Source organism: Castor canadensis, chromosome 9 (assembly GCF_047511655.1).
Source record: "Castor canadensis chromosome 9, mCasCan1.hap1v2, whole genome shotgun sequence".
Classification (NCBI taxonomy): domain Eukaryota; kingdom Metazoa; phylum Chordata; class Mammalia; order Rodentia; family Castoridae; genus Castor; species Castor canadensis.
Window position 1 is genome coordinate 38,285,128 of NC_133394.1, and position 17,173 is coordinate 38,302,300.

The window sequence follows — 17,173 nt, forward strand, 5'->3', positions numbered from 1 at the left end:
GGACAGTCCCCAAGGTAGACATGAAAGTCCTTCCTAAAGGTTTCTAAGTGATATTTTGATAAGCAAAACTGGGTTGTCAATGACATCCAATTCTACTAATCAGACTATTCTTCAAAATTTGCTGTTGCTTATAGCTCTCCAAAAGTGTTACTTCTGACATGCAGAATGGATATGAGTGCAATTTATCATGGCAGAAACAGAAGCATAGAATGATATGAGAAGCAGTAGAAGAAAGTAGAATGACAGATCATGAAGACAAAGATGACAAATGTTTTGTAAATCCTCAGGATTCAGAAGGAAGTTGGCACACAACAGGTAGTGTTCAATAAATATTTCCTGAAAGGATGGATGGGTAGAGATGCAAATAATTTGAATGAAGACATTCAAAATTACAAACTTGTTTACTGGGCATGGTTGTACATGCCTGTAATCCTACCACTCAGGAAACTGAGACAGGAAGATTGTGAGTTTCAGGCTAGCCTGGGGTACATAATGAGACCTTGTGTTAAAAAAAAAATTACAAGTGTTCAATCTAGTCCAAAAAAGAAATCTCATTTGGGATGTGGAAATGAGGATTTTTCTTTTAATTACTTAGTGGCAAACTATGAATCTTGCTTTTTGACTCATAATTTGGAAATTTAAGGTCATTTCTATGTCTAAAATAAGATAATTTGACAATAATGATAACTTTGTATTGAACCTCATATTTAGCTTTGATTCATTTTAATACCAATAATCTGTAGATCTGTTTTTAATAATAATAACACTAGCACTAATATTTTTCTTTTTTATTTTGCTGGGTGGGAGTACATTGTGGCATGTACAAAAGTTCTTACAATATATCATATTTGAATTCACCCTCTCCACCATTCTCTTTTATCTCCCCCTCTTCCCATTCTTGAAATATTTTCAACAGGTATCATTTTTAATTTACATACATCTACACACAGTATTTACCCTCTTACACCTTTTTTCCACCTCCTCCCTCAATCCACTAGTACCAACCCACTCTCCTCCCAGTAGGACCTGTTCCACCCTCCTCCGATTTTGTAAAAAGAAAAAAAAATGACATTTTTGCTTATTTAAGATAGCTACATAAGGAGTTTCCTTGTGGTACTTCCATGTATATATGTATTAAAGTTCAAATTGGTTCATCTCATCTATTTTTCTTCATTCTACTTTAGTCCCTTTCTTATGGTGGCTTCAACCAGTTTAAAAATTCTATACTCATTCTTGTGTAGAGAGTATATCAAACATGTTCAACTTTTTAACTTCTTTTACCCTCCCTCTCTTGTATGTGACCTTCCCTTAGCATGATCTGTTTTTCATAATATTGCTTGTATTTGTATTGGTCTATAATCCACATACGAGAGAAAACATATGGCTTTTTGGCCACAAATATCACTGAAGATGATGTTCTCCAGCTCCGTCCATTTGCTTGCAAACAACAAAATTTCATGCTTCTTTGTGGCTGGATAAATTTCCATTGTGTATAAATACATTTTCTTAGTCCACTCATCAGTAGTGGGGCATCTTGGCTATTTCCATAGCTTAGCTATTGCAAATAATACTGCAATATACATGGGTCTACAGGTACCTTTATTGTAACCTGATTTACATTCCTCCAAGTATATCTTGAGGAGTAAAATTGCTGGATCATTTGGAAGATCTATTTTTAGTTTTTTGAGGATCCTCCATATGTTTTCCATAGTGGTTGCACTACTTTACATTCCCACCAGCCTTGTATGAGGTCCCATATTCTCACCAACATTTGTTGTTTGTATTCTTGATGGTAGCCATTCTGACAGGAGTGAAGTGGATTATTAATGTGATTTTGATTTGCACTTCCTTTATGGCTAGGGATGTTGAGCATTTCTTTATGTGTTTTTTAGCCATTTGGACTTTTTCCTTTGAATAAGCTCTGTTCAGTTCATTTGCCCATTTCTTCTTTGGTCATTGATTTTTGGGGAGTTTAGCTTTTTGAGCTCTCTGTATATTCTGGTTATTAATTCCTTGTCAGATGTATAGCTGGCAAAGATTTTCTCCCATTCCAGAGGCAGCTTTTCAACTTAGAGATTATTTCTTTTGTTGTACAGAAGCTTTTCAATTTCTCTAGTCTTATTTGTTAATTTTTTGTCTTAGTTGCTGAGCCATTTAAGTTCTATTGAGGGGGTTCATTACCTATGCCAATTAATTCCAGTGTATTCCCTACTCTTTCCTGCACTAGCTTCAAAGTTTCAGGTCTTATATTGAGGTCCTTAATCCACTTTGAATTGATACTGTTACATGGTGAAAGACATGAATCTAGTTTCAGTTTTCTGCAGGCAGATATCCAGTTTTCTCAGAAACATTTGTTGAAGAGACTATCTTTTCTCCATCATGTTTTTTCATGCCTTCATCAAAAATCAGGTTGGTGTAGCCTTGTGGATTCACATCTGTGTCTTCTATTCTGTTCCACTGGTCTTCATATCTGTCTTTTTGCCAGTACCATGCTGTCTTTATTGAATATTAGCACTAATTTATTTCACTCATCAATTAGTTAAATATTTTAAAAATAACATTTCCACAAAGAAATATTCATTCTGTGCTTCATTATAAAGATAAAGAAATTGAGGTTTATACAGATAAGTGACATACCTAAGGTTATAAGGCAGGCTTGACAGAGCCCAGGCCTGTCACAGGACTGTCATCTGTTATTCTACAAAGCTTGTTTTAAAAGAAAAAATTGTAAGGAGAATTCATAACTTGAAAAGAAGTACAGATTCACCTCCTCAGAACTATGATGGTCACCAGTGCTGCAGGGTTAGAAGCAGGGTTAAGACTAGGAAATTCCATCAAGCATGAAACAAGACAAAGATAAATATCCTGTGTCAATGTGTTCAGAAGTCAGCCACAAGATAAAAGGACAGAAAACAGGGCAGAAGGAAGTCAGAGTATGGGTGAGTTTAGAAGGGTTAAGGATGAGAGAAGTTTGAAATCCTGGACAGAAAGGGTCAGAACAATAGCAAGCAGGAGAGCAGAGCTCATCATGGTGTCCGTCAGCTTTAACCACTGAAGGAGACACAACCTCATGGGATTTTTTTTTTTTTTTTTTGCCATTGCCTATAACAGGAGCCAACTCTATACTGCAAGCCTAGGCCCAGCATGAAGAAGCAGAGTTGGCAGGTCTGGGCTATGGGGCTGGGGATCAGTAGCAGCTGCTGGTGAGCAGCTCCTGACACCTTAGCATGCCTTCTTTGGTCTGCAGAGTTTTCACTATCTGTTCAGTCCCTTTTTCAAGGGGAAATTGGTTCTACAGCACATATCGTAGCTTCCCAGCTGGAAGAGTGCAATTATGGATTGCTGGAGTCCACCATGGCTGACAGGTTCTTTCTTTTTCTCCTGTCAGGAATATGTGACTCATAGTAACCAAATATTGGTGTAATATACATGACTCTCTCCTTGCCCCTCTGTTCCTCCTTCCCCCACACTCAAACTCACTATTGGCATAAATCTACTTTTGTAATTCTATGTCACAAGTAACTGGCATTTGCAGGACATTGTGATAGCTACAGGAGATAAAAATATCAATGGAACATGACTTCTGCCTTCAAGGAGTTCACAATCGAGATAAGAAAGATACATAAACAATCACCATAGCTGACAGATAGGAAATACTTATACTTGTTTTATTTATTAACTCATTTAATTCTTAAGCCTGCTTTCTGAGGAATCTTATCCTCATGTTATAATAACACACACAGAGGGGCTAAATAATTGCTCAAAGTCATTCAAGTCATGAGTCAAAACTCAGGCTCTGAAGGCAAACAATATAGACCTAGTGCCTGGTTTTTAAAGACAATAATAAAATTCTTGACATAAACAAAAATTACTGAAAACAATTCTAAGAGCAATACTTGAGACATACAGAAGAAGCAAAGTGATCAGTTGAGAAGAAAAGCAGAGTGGGGTTCTGTCAGTTGTCAAGACTTTGGGCACACTGCTCACTTTTTTTGAGTCTGAAGTTATTCAGAGAAAACAATTCCTATTTTCAGGTGTTACTATAAAGATAAAGGCTATATCAAAAATACCTGCCATACTGTATGGTACATGTTAGGTAAATAGTAAATGACACCTGCAGTTGAAGTTGTAGCAGGTGCTGTTTTTAGCAGTGTGATGATGTATGTATTATTGTGGGGTCACAAAGGAAATAGTGACTGATTCTGAGTGAGCAGAAAAGACAGTTAAAAAAAAAGATGGCATTAAATCTTAAATCCGAAATCATGAAATTACTATAGAAAATGGAGGATATACAAGACATTGGTATAGGCAAAGATTTTTTTAGAAAGGACCCCCAAAACTCTGACAACAAAAGTAAAAATAGACAAATAGGATTGCATTAAACTAAGAAGCTTCTGCACAGTAAAGGAAAAAAGTGACAACCTACAGAACAGGATAAAATATTTGCAAATGGTACACCCAACAAGGGATACACATCCAAAATATATAAAAAACTCAAAAAGATAAACAGCAATAAAATCCAATTTAAAAAAGGCTGAAGAACTAAATAGACACTTTTGAAAAGAAGATAAAAATACATGAAAAATGCTCAATTTCAATAATCACCAGAGAAAGGCAAATCTAAGCCACAATGAGCTATCATCTTACCCCAGACAAAATGGCTGTCATCAAAATGATAAGAAATATTATATGCTAGCAAGAGTGCTGAGACGTGGGTGAGAACTCTTATACACTGTTGGTAAGAATGAAAATTAGTAGAGTCATTACAGAATACAATATGAAATTTCCTCAAAAAACTAAAAAGAGGACTACCATATGACATGGCAATTCTATTGGGTACATACCACAAAGAGATGAAATCTTTATAGCATAAAGATACAGTGGAAGCGCTATTCACAGTAGCCACAATATGGAACCAACTCAGATGCCCTTCAGTGGATGAAGGATAGTGTGGTTTATTCACAGAATGGAATACTACTCAGCCATAAAAGAATGACATTCTGTCATTTGCAACAATATTGATGAAACTGGAGAACATCACAAACAAGGGAGGTGGGGAGGGAGGGGGCAGGGGAAAAGGGGAAGAAATGACCCAATGTATGCACATATGAATAAATGGATAAAGAAACAAAAGGTAAAAACATCATCTCAATAGTTGCATAAAATGTTCAATAAAACTCAACATCTCTTTATAGAACAATAGCAAATAATAGGTTTTTAACCTAAAAATGTACCTTAAATTATAATAAAAGCTATAATAAATATAAAAAATACCAAAAACCAAGTACTGAATGGGATGGTGATCACTTAGATATGAGGAAGAATAGGAAGAGGAGGGATAGAAAGAAATTAAGAGGGATTTTTAGGAACTTGGAAAGGCACTGGGGAAAAGGGATTCCTGGTAGAAAGAAGATGGATGGGCATAATTGATGTATGCATGTATGGAAATATTAAAGTGAACCCTATTAATAATATGTGTTAATGAAAAGACAAAATAAAAGGCACAGAAATACTTTAAGAAAAGGTGCTGAGAGGTTTGACATAGGAGTTGACAATTGATCTGCCCCTTGAATGATCATCAGAAGTTTCCTAGATGAGTAATTGGGAAAAAAGCTTTCTAAACACACATAACATGTTGGATACTTGGGAAATACAGCTTTTATTGTTGTGGAGAAATAATGATGTGGGGTGTGTGTGTGTGTGTGTGTGTGTGTGTGTGTGTGTGAATGTGTTCCTAAAGAGTAGCCAGAGATGACTACAATAAAGACTAACAAAGGTAGATTAGGGCAATCTTGCAAGTCATTAAATTTAACCCTAAAAGCATAAAATATTAGAGGTTATATGCAAACTAATTCAGAAGTTTTCTGGATCCTTTTTTTCATTTTCTTTTTGACAGAGTGTTGCCTTCCTTCAAAATACATTAAAACACATTAATACTGCATTTTTACACAGGTGTTCTATCTCAGGGCAAATGTAGGTCCATTTTACTCTAGAATTTAGATGTGTTTCCCTCTGTCTAGCTACAACTCATAAGCAAACCATGTAGAGTTTAAAGATGGACGATGAAGAATCAATGTGGTAGAAATGTTCCACTAGTGACTTATTGGAAACTTTATATTTACTGATAGCCCTACTTTTGACTCAGATATAAGATATCAAAACCTCATTGCCCCAAATTTGGATAACAAACTATTTTTGATTGTTGTTAAAAATCAGTTCTTCCTATGAAGGGTGGTGGGCAGCCTACACACATATAGGACAAAATTCTTATTTCTACAACTGTTACATGGCCTTATTTGAAACCATTTGATGTCTCTATTTCGCAGGATTAACATAAAACAAAAGTACACCAAAAATAAATATACCAAATAAGGTATAACATCTTGTAACAATAACTGAATAAAACAAGCATTTTTTTTTAAAGAATGAAGGAGTGGAAAACCAAAATGCTACTCTTTTTTCTGGTTTTTACTTGGAGAAACAACTTCAATTATGATGGTTTTGTACCTAAAATCCAGTGAAGAAACTTCCACTACTGTCATTGACAACATGCATTCTCATGATTCCTTTGGACAATTATTTGGCTATTTAGCAATTATTGTTATTGTACTAGTTTATATTTCATCATTTTCCTTTACTCATATGATCCTTGGAACATACTTAAATCACAATATAGCACATAAATGTATACAACTCTTCTTTTATCTCTCCATCAAAAATATCATTGTGGTTGTTACTTTAATGAAAATTACAAAATAATCTTAGTCTGGATTACTCAAAAGAAAGCCTTGTGCTTTGAATAAATAGAGTTTTACTGTACTGTTCTTTATCAAGCAAATTATGACATATGTCCCTTGTGACTCCTTTTTTAATAGTTTATAGTTTATAAATTATTCAATTAATTATTTTAATCTTTTCTTAGAAGTTCATCACCTTAACTTCTTAATCATTTTTATTGCCCATCTCATCTCAGACATATTTAATCCCACTTTCTTCTATTTGGATCCAATGGTTAATACCAAATTATTTTTAATATTTAAATATCAGTCTTGTCAGAACTACACAGAGAAACAATATTTTCCTTTCATTGTAAAATGAAAATTTAACACATCTAGTACTTAAGTATTGTATTAGTTTTAAGTACTCCATTATGTTACTACTAAACTCAGAGTGGCAGCAAATATATATAAAATTGTTCCTGGTCATTTTATGCCTTGCTTTTCCTCATATTGAATGAATTTTTAAAATTTAATTTATACCCATTGTATTAGTCTGATTTTTAAGTAAAAGGTTAATTTTTGCTTATCTATGGGGCATCAAAATCATTTATCTACCTTGTCATTGTTCATGCTAACAGCACTCCTGTTAGTATCATCTGCAAATTTCATTAGCATGTTGTTTACTTTCATTTCCAGGTGATTAATGTAGATATTAAACATGACTATAGCTAACAGCAATCTGTTCATGACTTGGTTGGATATTTCCACAAAATAAAATAACATTTTCATCATTACTCCTTATTTGCAGTTCTATCAATTTTCTTTTCTGATGGCATGAAAATGTTCGGGGCAACTTAATTTTAACTTTTAAGAGTTTATCTCAGATTACTACAATCAAATATGTTCTGCCTGCTGAATTTCTCACATTCATTAATGATAATTCTGTAAAAATTGTGGACAACCCCATTGACCTATAGAATTAATTTATAAATCCAAATTATCTTTGAAACATAACCATTTTGAAGAGGTTTAAAGGTCTACAAAGTTTTTCTAGAGCTTTATAATATTGCTAGTCTTCTTCAAGTCAGTCTGAGTAACTCTGTTTCTTTTGAAAATGCTAATCCTACTCAAACATTGTATGCACATATGAATAAAAAAAATTTAAAAAAAGAAAATGTTAATCCTGAGGTAATTAAGGTATACTCGTATTTTGGAATATAAATACGAGCATACCTCAATGAATTTAACAGTCTTTTTCCTTCTAATTTGAGTGATTGTATAAAGTATTTCTTCAGATTTATATAGAAGAAAAGGAGGCAATAGGTATTAATACTTTTTTTTTGGAGCACATTTTATTTTGTTTTGTTTTTTAAGCTGGCCTCTATCATTATCAGTCACCAAGAAGTAGGTAATCAACAAGTTATGTTTTCCTAGCTCTCCTGAAGTCCAGAGATTAAGATCATCTAATCACAAATCACTTCAAATGACTGTGTTAAAAAAATAACCATGTAAATGGAAATCTGCCCACTCTACCTGTTGAGAAGTTCTCAATTTATAACTTCAAGCACATGATTATGAAGTAACCTCCATAATAACAAAATGTATTTATTTTATGAAATCCTCTTATTTTCTAAGAAATTTTTACCATTACAAATGAAGCAGTTTGGTATGGCAGTAATTTTTATGCACTCCATTCCCCCTCCATACATGATTAAGCAAATAGCATCCTTTGGTAAGGATGAGGGCATTTGGGAAATATGAGCCAATGAGACAGTAGGAGAGACCTGCTGGTTGTTGTGGAGAAGGAACTGCTTCTCAAGACCTCACTGTCTTCTCTCTCTACTTTCTGACCTTCTCTCCAAGCCCCACCATGTGAATAAGCACAAAACCTAGGTTGCCACTGGCAGAAAACCTGCCAGGAGGAATGGAGTCACCTAGGAATGATTCTTGAGTATAGGTAGCTATGTAGGCAGAAAGAACCAGTCATTGTGACCTCACTGAGCCAGCAGAACAACCCAGGTCCTGCCCTGAAGCATATCTTTGGGCTTGTTTATCTACAAATACACCAATGCCCTTCATAAGATGATCCAAAGAGTGTATCTATCACACAATGTCAAAGCATCCCTGTTCCTTACTGAGTGTACTTTGTAAACTTAAGCAAGAGTAAAAGCTTTTGTTTAGGTTCAATAATTATCCAGATCAAAACTTAAACTTTTAATCTTAATGTATATTCTATATCACAAAAGTCTATTAAGGAGAGGTTTTCTGACAGGTAACAGAGACAGTTAGTAGAAGAGCCAGGCAATTTGACTGCAAAGACTATGTACAAATCATGCCAGGCACTGATTTTCAGCAGAAAGAGAGAGGACACTTTGGGAGATTTTGACAAATATGCACAAGATGGAGGACAAAAGGCTGGTCCAAGAAAATTAGAGGACAGAGTATTATGAAGTAAGAAGTATTCATTAATGTGAAACATAGTAAAAAAATGAAATATGAGAAGGTCCAAAAGTAAGTCTTTATATATGAATTGAATTTTATCACTGGCCCTTGGAAAGGTAAGTGATCTAGTACCTAATGTGCTATCAATCTGAGGTAGTGATTTAAATAATAAGGAGAGGTAAAGGAAATATATAATTAATATCTGAGATAACTAAAAATCTAATTATTATTGTTTTATATACATCAAAACCCCAATATGGAATTTTTTCATTCCTAAGACTTCACTTACGATGTTTTCGGTAAACTTGTGTTCTCCCGAAACTTCTTGACATCTCTTTGCATCTATATATCTATTTATCTATCTATCTATCTATCTATCTATCTATCTATCTATCTATCTATTTATCTAGTAATACAGGTATTAGAAGAAACATATCAATAGATCCTGAACTCAAAATCCAAAATTCTCTTAACACAATTTTGGAAACCAACTTGGCTTTGATATAAATCTGTTTGACCTTATTAGGAAAGGTTCTTAACCAATTTGCTGTTGTACATACAGAAAGAGTTCTGTTTTGCAATCATATCACCCTGATATCTAACCAATAAGGCATGTGGTTATCAAGCATTTAGGCAACCAGAGAACCCAGAATTCTATAGAAAGAAAAAATAATGAGATTTCTCTGAGACAGAATGAATAATGGAAGAAACCAAACAATGTCTGAAGCAGTCTAGCTGACCAGGGTTGGAATTCTTTCTTGCAACTTGTCAACCATGATACTATGGAAGTGTCCTTAACATACCTGGGATTCAGGTTTCTCTTTAATAAATCAAAAAGAATTACATTGACTTTGCAATATTTTTGTCATAATTAGCCATACAATGTAAGACCTAACATAAAGTATGCATTCAATGAAGGCCCAAGTTATTATTATTTTATGTATAATTAGTTTTACTCTGACATAATTCCTGAGGTTATGGAAAGTATTTTCATGTCATATAAAAATGCAGATTAAAGTAAGAAAACAAACAAAGTATTCTCATCAATTGCAGCATATTGAAATAAGAAGAAATGGAAGTGGAATAGTGGCTACTTCTTTTAAAAGAGACTGAAAGGTATGCCTTCTTACCTAATAATCAACAGGACAAACTAAAATACTGACAGGAATCAGGCAGACAACATAAATGATTGCAGCAGATAAACATCCAGATCTTAGGCTTGTTTGTCTTCATGTATTGTCTGTCTCCTCCCTTCCTGGCTCTGCTCTCTATCATAGAAGGGTCTACCACTCTTCTAGGTCCCTAGGTCCCCAAGTCAGCTGCTTCCAGTGGAGTGAAGCCAATGATAGGCACTGGTAGTAGACTGGAGAGCAAGAGATGAGTAGAAACTTGGTAAGAAAGCCAAGTTATTTCCACTCTCCCCATTCCTCCTCTTTCTCTGCATCTGATTGCTTCTCCATCAACAGCTATATCTAATGGGTTTTGGTCACTTCAAGTAACAAACTGGCCTCCTACAACATTATTTCCCTAGTCAAGTGCTAATAGTAGCTTCTTGCTGTATCAGTACTTGTTTGTTCACAAGTTCCTTGTGATTCTGTCTTCTCCATTACCTATATGATTGGTTCCCTATAGTATAGCTGTGGTTTCTATATTACTTGCTAGACTCTGATAGAATCTGTAAGTTTATATACAAGTATAAAGTCAATTATAGGATCATTCCAAGTATAATAATTCCAGGAAATGGTTGGAAATTATGGGAACGTCTGATCAGTAAGTACTCATCTGTAGCCAATTGTTGCTTCCTAGAAATCTGGGTATAGCATGGTCAGCTCCTCCATGTTTTTAAGAGATGCTGAATATTCAGCAAACTCACATGGGGGAAATTCACAGTGGTTAATATTTTGGCTATGGAAACAGAAGCAATAGGGCATCAAGATGTCTTTAATAGTGAGATATATTTTGAGTAAAAGGTAGGGGCTAGAAAAAGAGCAAGACAGACATATAAATCTCATTACAACACAGTTTTTTGGGTATCATCTTTCCTATCAGACTAATGTGAAATCTGAGTCTGGAAATGTTTTAAATAACTTGTCTCAAGAATCACAATCAATAAGTATTCTTATTCCAGCATACACTATTTTGGAATTCTCTCAGAAGTTGTTTTAGATAGGATTTATCTTACTGCAACAAAATAATTTGTATTGCAGTCTCAGAGAGGAGCAAAACAGACTATGTGAAAGATCTTGGGGTGATGCAAAAAGTATTGTCATATTTTATTTCATATGGTTAGGTCTGTTAGCTGAATTAATCCAGGGAGCAATCAGGTACTTAATGAATATACTATGAAATGACCCGCAGTTGTCATAACTTTCTAGGACAACAAAGACCTAGTGATTTAGAACTATTGAAATGATTTGTAGTCTGAGGTAGTCAACATTGAAAATGAACATTACTAAGCTCCTAAGTTTATACAACTATTATTTTAAGAAACATTTATGAGGGCCTATACTGTATTCCTCACCAAGGTAAATGCTAATATAAGACAGAAGAATAGTAACTACTATTAATTTTAATATCTATTTGGAGCCAAGTGCATACATTATCCAAATGTCATCTTTACTGTGATACTTCATCGTAAGTGATATTTTCCACCAGTTTAATCTTATTCTTACTCTGAAAACTGAGACCCAGAGGTATTACTGAACCTTTTCAGGGTCACACAGCAGGTTTGAAGGAGATCTCAGTGAAATCCTTAGCAGTCTGGCTCTAAAATTTGTGCTCTTTCTCTTGTGACAGCCACACTTTTCCTAACTTAATGAAAATGTGAAATGTTTATAATCATGTATGTTACATGGTAAGAAGGAGACTTAAGTAGATAGTTATAAAGCAATGTAGAAAATGTTAACAGTGGTTGGTATACTTTAGTGCTCACTTGTTACATTTATACAATAGTTAGTTTGGTAGTTCACAACTTTTACACAGTTTTCTTTCTTAGTCGTACCATAACATCACTCCTTAAAATTTATAAAATTCATGTGTTCAAGAAAACTGTTTAAAAAAATAGCTGTGTACTCTGGTCAAGGATGGATGATATGGTTATCTTTGATACCTGCAGATAAGCATAGATTTGAAGGAGACATAAACATGTATAACTCTTTTTGAATATGTGACAGTAGTTAGCATATATGTTACCTGTGAACAAAAAGACCAGGAAAAGGAAAACTACTTTACTTTGTAATACTTATAAATGAAGATAACTTATCTTACTATTTTATATTATCTTAACATTAAACTTTTATTTTCTCTTAAAATTGTTGTCTTTCTAGTAAGAGAAATTAAAAAATTAATTCAATAGTAATAACTGAAACTTACATAGTTCTACTATATGTAAAGTACTCTTCCAAATGCTTTAGATATAGGACCTCATTTAATACAGTGACCCACTAGAAAGCTAGTATTATTGGCCCTGGTTTAGAGAAGAAATTGAGGAAGGAAAAGTCCAAATAATTTGCATAAGGTCACTCAAATTCACTTAGACAGAGCTCTGATTCAAACGAGGTACTGACTGGACAGGCAAACCATACCTGTAAAGGAGCTGACTGAATGGATCAAGTGGTAGAGTGCCTGCCTTGCAATCATGAGGCCCTGAGTTCAAACCCCAGTACTGTCCAAAAATAATAATAAAACATACCTATAACTCCAGTTATTCAGTAAACTAAAACAGGAGGATGACAAGTACTAGATCATCAACTTAATAAGACCCTCTTTCAAAATAAAATCAAAAGGAACTGGGGATGTAGCTCAGTGGTAAAGCACTTGGCTAGTACTGAAAAACAAAAAAAAAAAAAAAGGAAGGAAAAGAAACAAAAAGAAAAAAACCAAGGTATTGGACAAAAACTTCAATCCTTAATCCTATTGTTCCACTGCCTCTCTATAGAGAGCCACACAAGCTTACTATATACAAACTACTGCGGTTCTACATTCCACCTCTCCTACATGGCTTGGACCCTAATTGGAGATCCATATCATACCACCATTTGAGTTTTTATCAGTGCTAAATTAGTTTTAAGGAGATATCATATTCCAGACGCTGAATTACTAATGTGTTGATTGAAACAGTAAGAAAAATCAGATAATGAGAAAGTAAACCAAATATTTTTTATGGCCAGTAGTATATACCAAACACAGACTATATTTTGGTTCCTGTGAACTTCCTGACAGTCAACGAGATAGCTAGTTAGCAACCTCATTTTACACATAGAGACTACATAACATGGCCAGGTGGCTAGGAGGTTGTATTCAATGTGAATTTCATGGACAGGAAACATTAGCATCACCTGGAAGTTGGTCAGCAATTCGAACTGCAAGGCTTAACTCAATCCTATTGAATCAGATATCTGGGAAATTTTTATATTGATCAGGTTTGTAGATGATTTTTATGAACACTTAAATTTCAGAAGCATCTAATTAAGGAAAGAGTTTTGCCATGATTGTGAGGTCTGTGTGATGTGAAGCCTCCTTCCTATTCTTGTCACTGAATCATGCTGTGGCATGGGCTCATTGGGAAAGTTTCAGGAAGGGAATAAAGATAAAAGCTGCTCTTTGAAAGATGGATCAGTAGAAAGGATAGTGCAGGCATTACAGGAGACCATTTACTGGACATGCCACTCGCAATGGCTGCCACGTTCATCTTCCCATTATGGCTATTATTGTTTCACCCAAAACTCTTGGTTAGGCTCACTTATTGGGCTAAGAGTGGGCATTCGATGCAAAGGTGGTCCATCTGCAATCTAGTTAGCAATTCATGGACAGACTTTTCATGAAGTGCTCTGCCAATGATTAATACTGGTAATTAACTAAGATAATTGCTTGGATTTGTACTGTGGAGGGGGGCATAATAAATGGACAACAGTAAAAAGAAAATGCAACAGCCATATAGGAAAAGGCAAATAAAATATAAGAAAAACAAAAAAACCTAGGCCTTTTCTCTACACCTTTTATCCAGTATTTTTTAAACATTTGTTGTATCTATTTATGAGTATTCTTAAATTCCTTCTCTTTGTATCCTTAGATTATAATCTAAGACTCCAAAACTAACCATAATCCTTCATGTAGCATAATAACAGAGACTATGATCCTTGAAGGAATGAAATATTTAGGGAAAAGCTATGCAATCAGAATGGTCAAAGGTCTTTTTTCTGCATGTAACAGGAGACAGGGCTGATGACAAGGAAGTTCAGAAGAAAGGATGAAAGTTTTTAGGCTGGTGAGTCACGCCCACACTTCCATTCCTGAACTCCATTTCTTCCTTGCAATTCCTATTTCCTACAATGTTCAACAGCACCACGCCATAAACATTAAAATTATACAGTGCTAACATTTTCAGGTATATTATTAATTATAGAAAATAAAGACAGTTTATATTCTCAAGGGACCAAGTTGTCTTGAGGAATTCAAGAGATGGCTCTTATTCCCATATAGGCCAGTGTTGCCCCAGACCTTAGACCATTTTGCAAAGTCTCTTCTCTGCTTTTCTTTACCAACTTCCCTCTGTATTTCTCCCCCAACTCCAGACCAATGCAGAAAAAGATAGAAAGCATTTATGCTGAACTCCCTAAACATGGCAATACTGACATTCATAGGAAAGGTCACCCCATACTACTAAATTGTTTAGAGCATATAATGAGATTGTGGGCAAAAACACAATTTGTTAACTGTTAAGTAGGCCTAAATTTTAGTGGTTGTAATAATGTTTTTATTAATGGATCCATAAGGTTTTAAAGTTTAAGTTTGTACTGAATTTGAATATCTAATAAAAGACATGGATTTTACTTTTAAGCACCCTTGAAGATTTAGAGCAAGATCATGACAGATTGAAAACTTGGGTTTAGTAATAATTAATCTAATTATGGTGTGGGGAAGTGGAAAGAGGAAATACTAGAATTAGAGGATTAATTAAGAGCTTATTACCCTATACCCAGGTGCTTGGCCAAAAGGCTTAATAACATTCATAGAAATGGAAAAGAAAGGGAAGTTTGATGAGGTATTTAGGTTGCTGAAACATTTCCTTCTTGATGACTGATTAAAAATGACAATGATGATTAATAGATGACTATATGCTTTGGAGCCCATGTCTTTGGGAAAACTGAATTTCTCTGAATTTTACCCTCACATCTAACCTAAAGGTTTGACTTGAGAACAGACAACCTTCTGCATGAAATTTGAAACATTTTTCATTTTTAATGCATACTTGAGGATCTTGGGGCACCTTAATTACAGAATGGAGCTCACTTTCAACAATCTGGTTCCAAACTTCTTCTCCAGGATGAGACCCTGATCTAGTCCTGAGATATCAGGATCTTCTTTTGCTTTGAAGTCTGGTTGGAATAGTGATATCCCTAAATCAAACTCTGTGTGGGGACTGTGAGGGAATAAAACTAGCTCATCTCTAATTCTAAGATTTTCAGCTTTTCACCACTAATATCCTTTCATGTCTTAGTTTTTGAAATTCCTGTTACTTGCTCTCAAATATGCCATGCACAGCTACAGAGCTAGAACTATAGTCTAGGCCTCTGAAATAAATTTAACCAAAGATTTCAAAGGGAAGAACAGAATTATTTATGTTTTTGAAAACTATAACTACCGTACTCCCACTTGTGTGTCTGTGTCTGTGTGTGTGTAGTGTACACAGTTTATTCAACATAAACATTCTGGCTTCTTTTTTCTCAAAGGGAAGCCTAAAGATTTTCTCTAATTCTTAAGGGAAGCAGTCTTCATCTGATCTAAAAATGACAGAACATTTTCTATAAACATTTTTACTTTCCTAAATGATCAATTTGATTTTATCCTGCTTTATCCTCTCTTTGGGAAAGGAAAGTGTTAAAGTGCCATCAAGAAAAATATGGATTTTATGCCGAGGTCTCTACATCAGTGGATTTACATTTTGTAAAATACCCTAGGGGATTTCACCTTCCTCCCTAGAAAAGTTAGGTGGAACCATTTCAGTACTACATGTCTAGACTCATGCTGTGACATGACCAGATTGGACAGTATTCACCTCAGGCACAGGTTTCTGGCGATAATATACATCTGAACTTTTCCATTATTAGTTGAGAATGGGATTCTCTAAAAAATCTGAATTAAATTCTTAATAAGGAATAGTTTAAATGTCCATCCCCAAATGGATGAATCCTGCCAACATTTTAATATACTCAGTGTTTTCTAAACATATACATATTACCAAGATAATGTGGCTTTCTATGCAAGAAATATTTTAGTTCTGTATAAAAAGAAAACTTATACCTGAAGGCTGAAAATCAAAACACAATATCACAATTAAAAACATTAGTTCTCTAAAATATATAATTTGATTTATTAGGTATAATTTAAAATGTGTGCTGAAAATGTAACATGCCTGATTGTGAAAAACATCAATGTTAGAGTTTTATGCATCATAAATAAAAAGTTAAAATAGCAAATGAATAAAATTAATAGTTATGTAACTTGACTTCTTTTGTATAATTTTAAATGTGTATTGAAAATTAAAAGTGCCTGCTTTTTATAAAACTGTTATCAATATTAGAGTTTATATATTATAAATTGTGACACCAAGTATATCTAATTAATAGTTGTCATGACAGTATGTGTGTAAATGCTGAATAGTCACAATTTTTAAGAAAAGTGTTTTCTTTATACACAATTGCTCTCTTATTACTTCAGATGAAATTGACTGGCCATAATTCATGTTATGTGGATCTGATTATTTGTGTCTCCATTAAAGTTATGGCATAGTAAACTGAGATGGCCATAAAGGGTAGAGTGTAGAAAACTCACAAGTGAAAGGGGAGAGGAGATGTTACCACCTTACCCTAACCCAGGAGGGAAAGACCCTATAGGGAGTATCCATGGAAGTGATTCACCTAGGGAAATAGCCAGCTGGTGACCTCAGTGGGAAGGATTCAGGAGAATAAAATCCCTGATCTCAATATCTTACCCATTTCTGATTTCCTTAC

General features: G+C 34.4%; 1 long non-coding RNA gene across 6 annotated transcripts in view; it reads left to right on the forward strand.

Annotated features, from left to right (window-relative positions):
• LOC141410858 (uncharacterized) overlaps positions 1–17,173 on the forward strand; it is a 165,106-nt gene that overhangs the window by 58,345 nt on the left and 89,588 nt on the right. For 3 of the 6 annotated variants that reach the window (XR_012435631.1, XR_012435630.1, XR_012435629.1), the window contains one exon: positions 135–560. The exons of the other annotated variants lie outside the window; for them this stretch is intronic. This is a non-coding gene — a long non-coding RNA (uncharacterized lncRNA). Of the gene's footprint in view, positions 1–134; positions 561–17,173 lie in introns of those variants that run through there. 6 annotated transcript variants of the gene reach the window in all.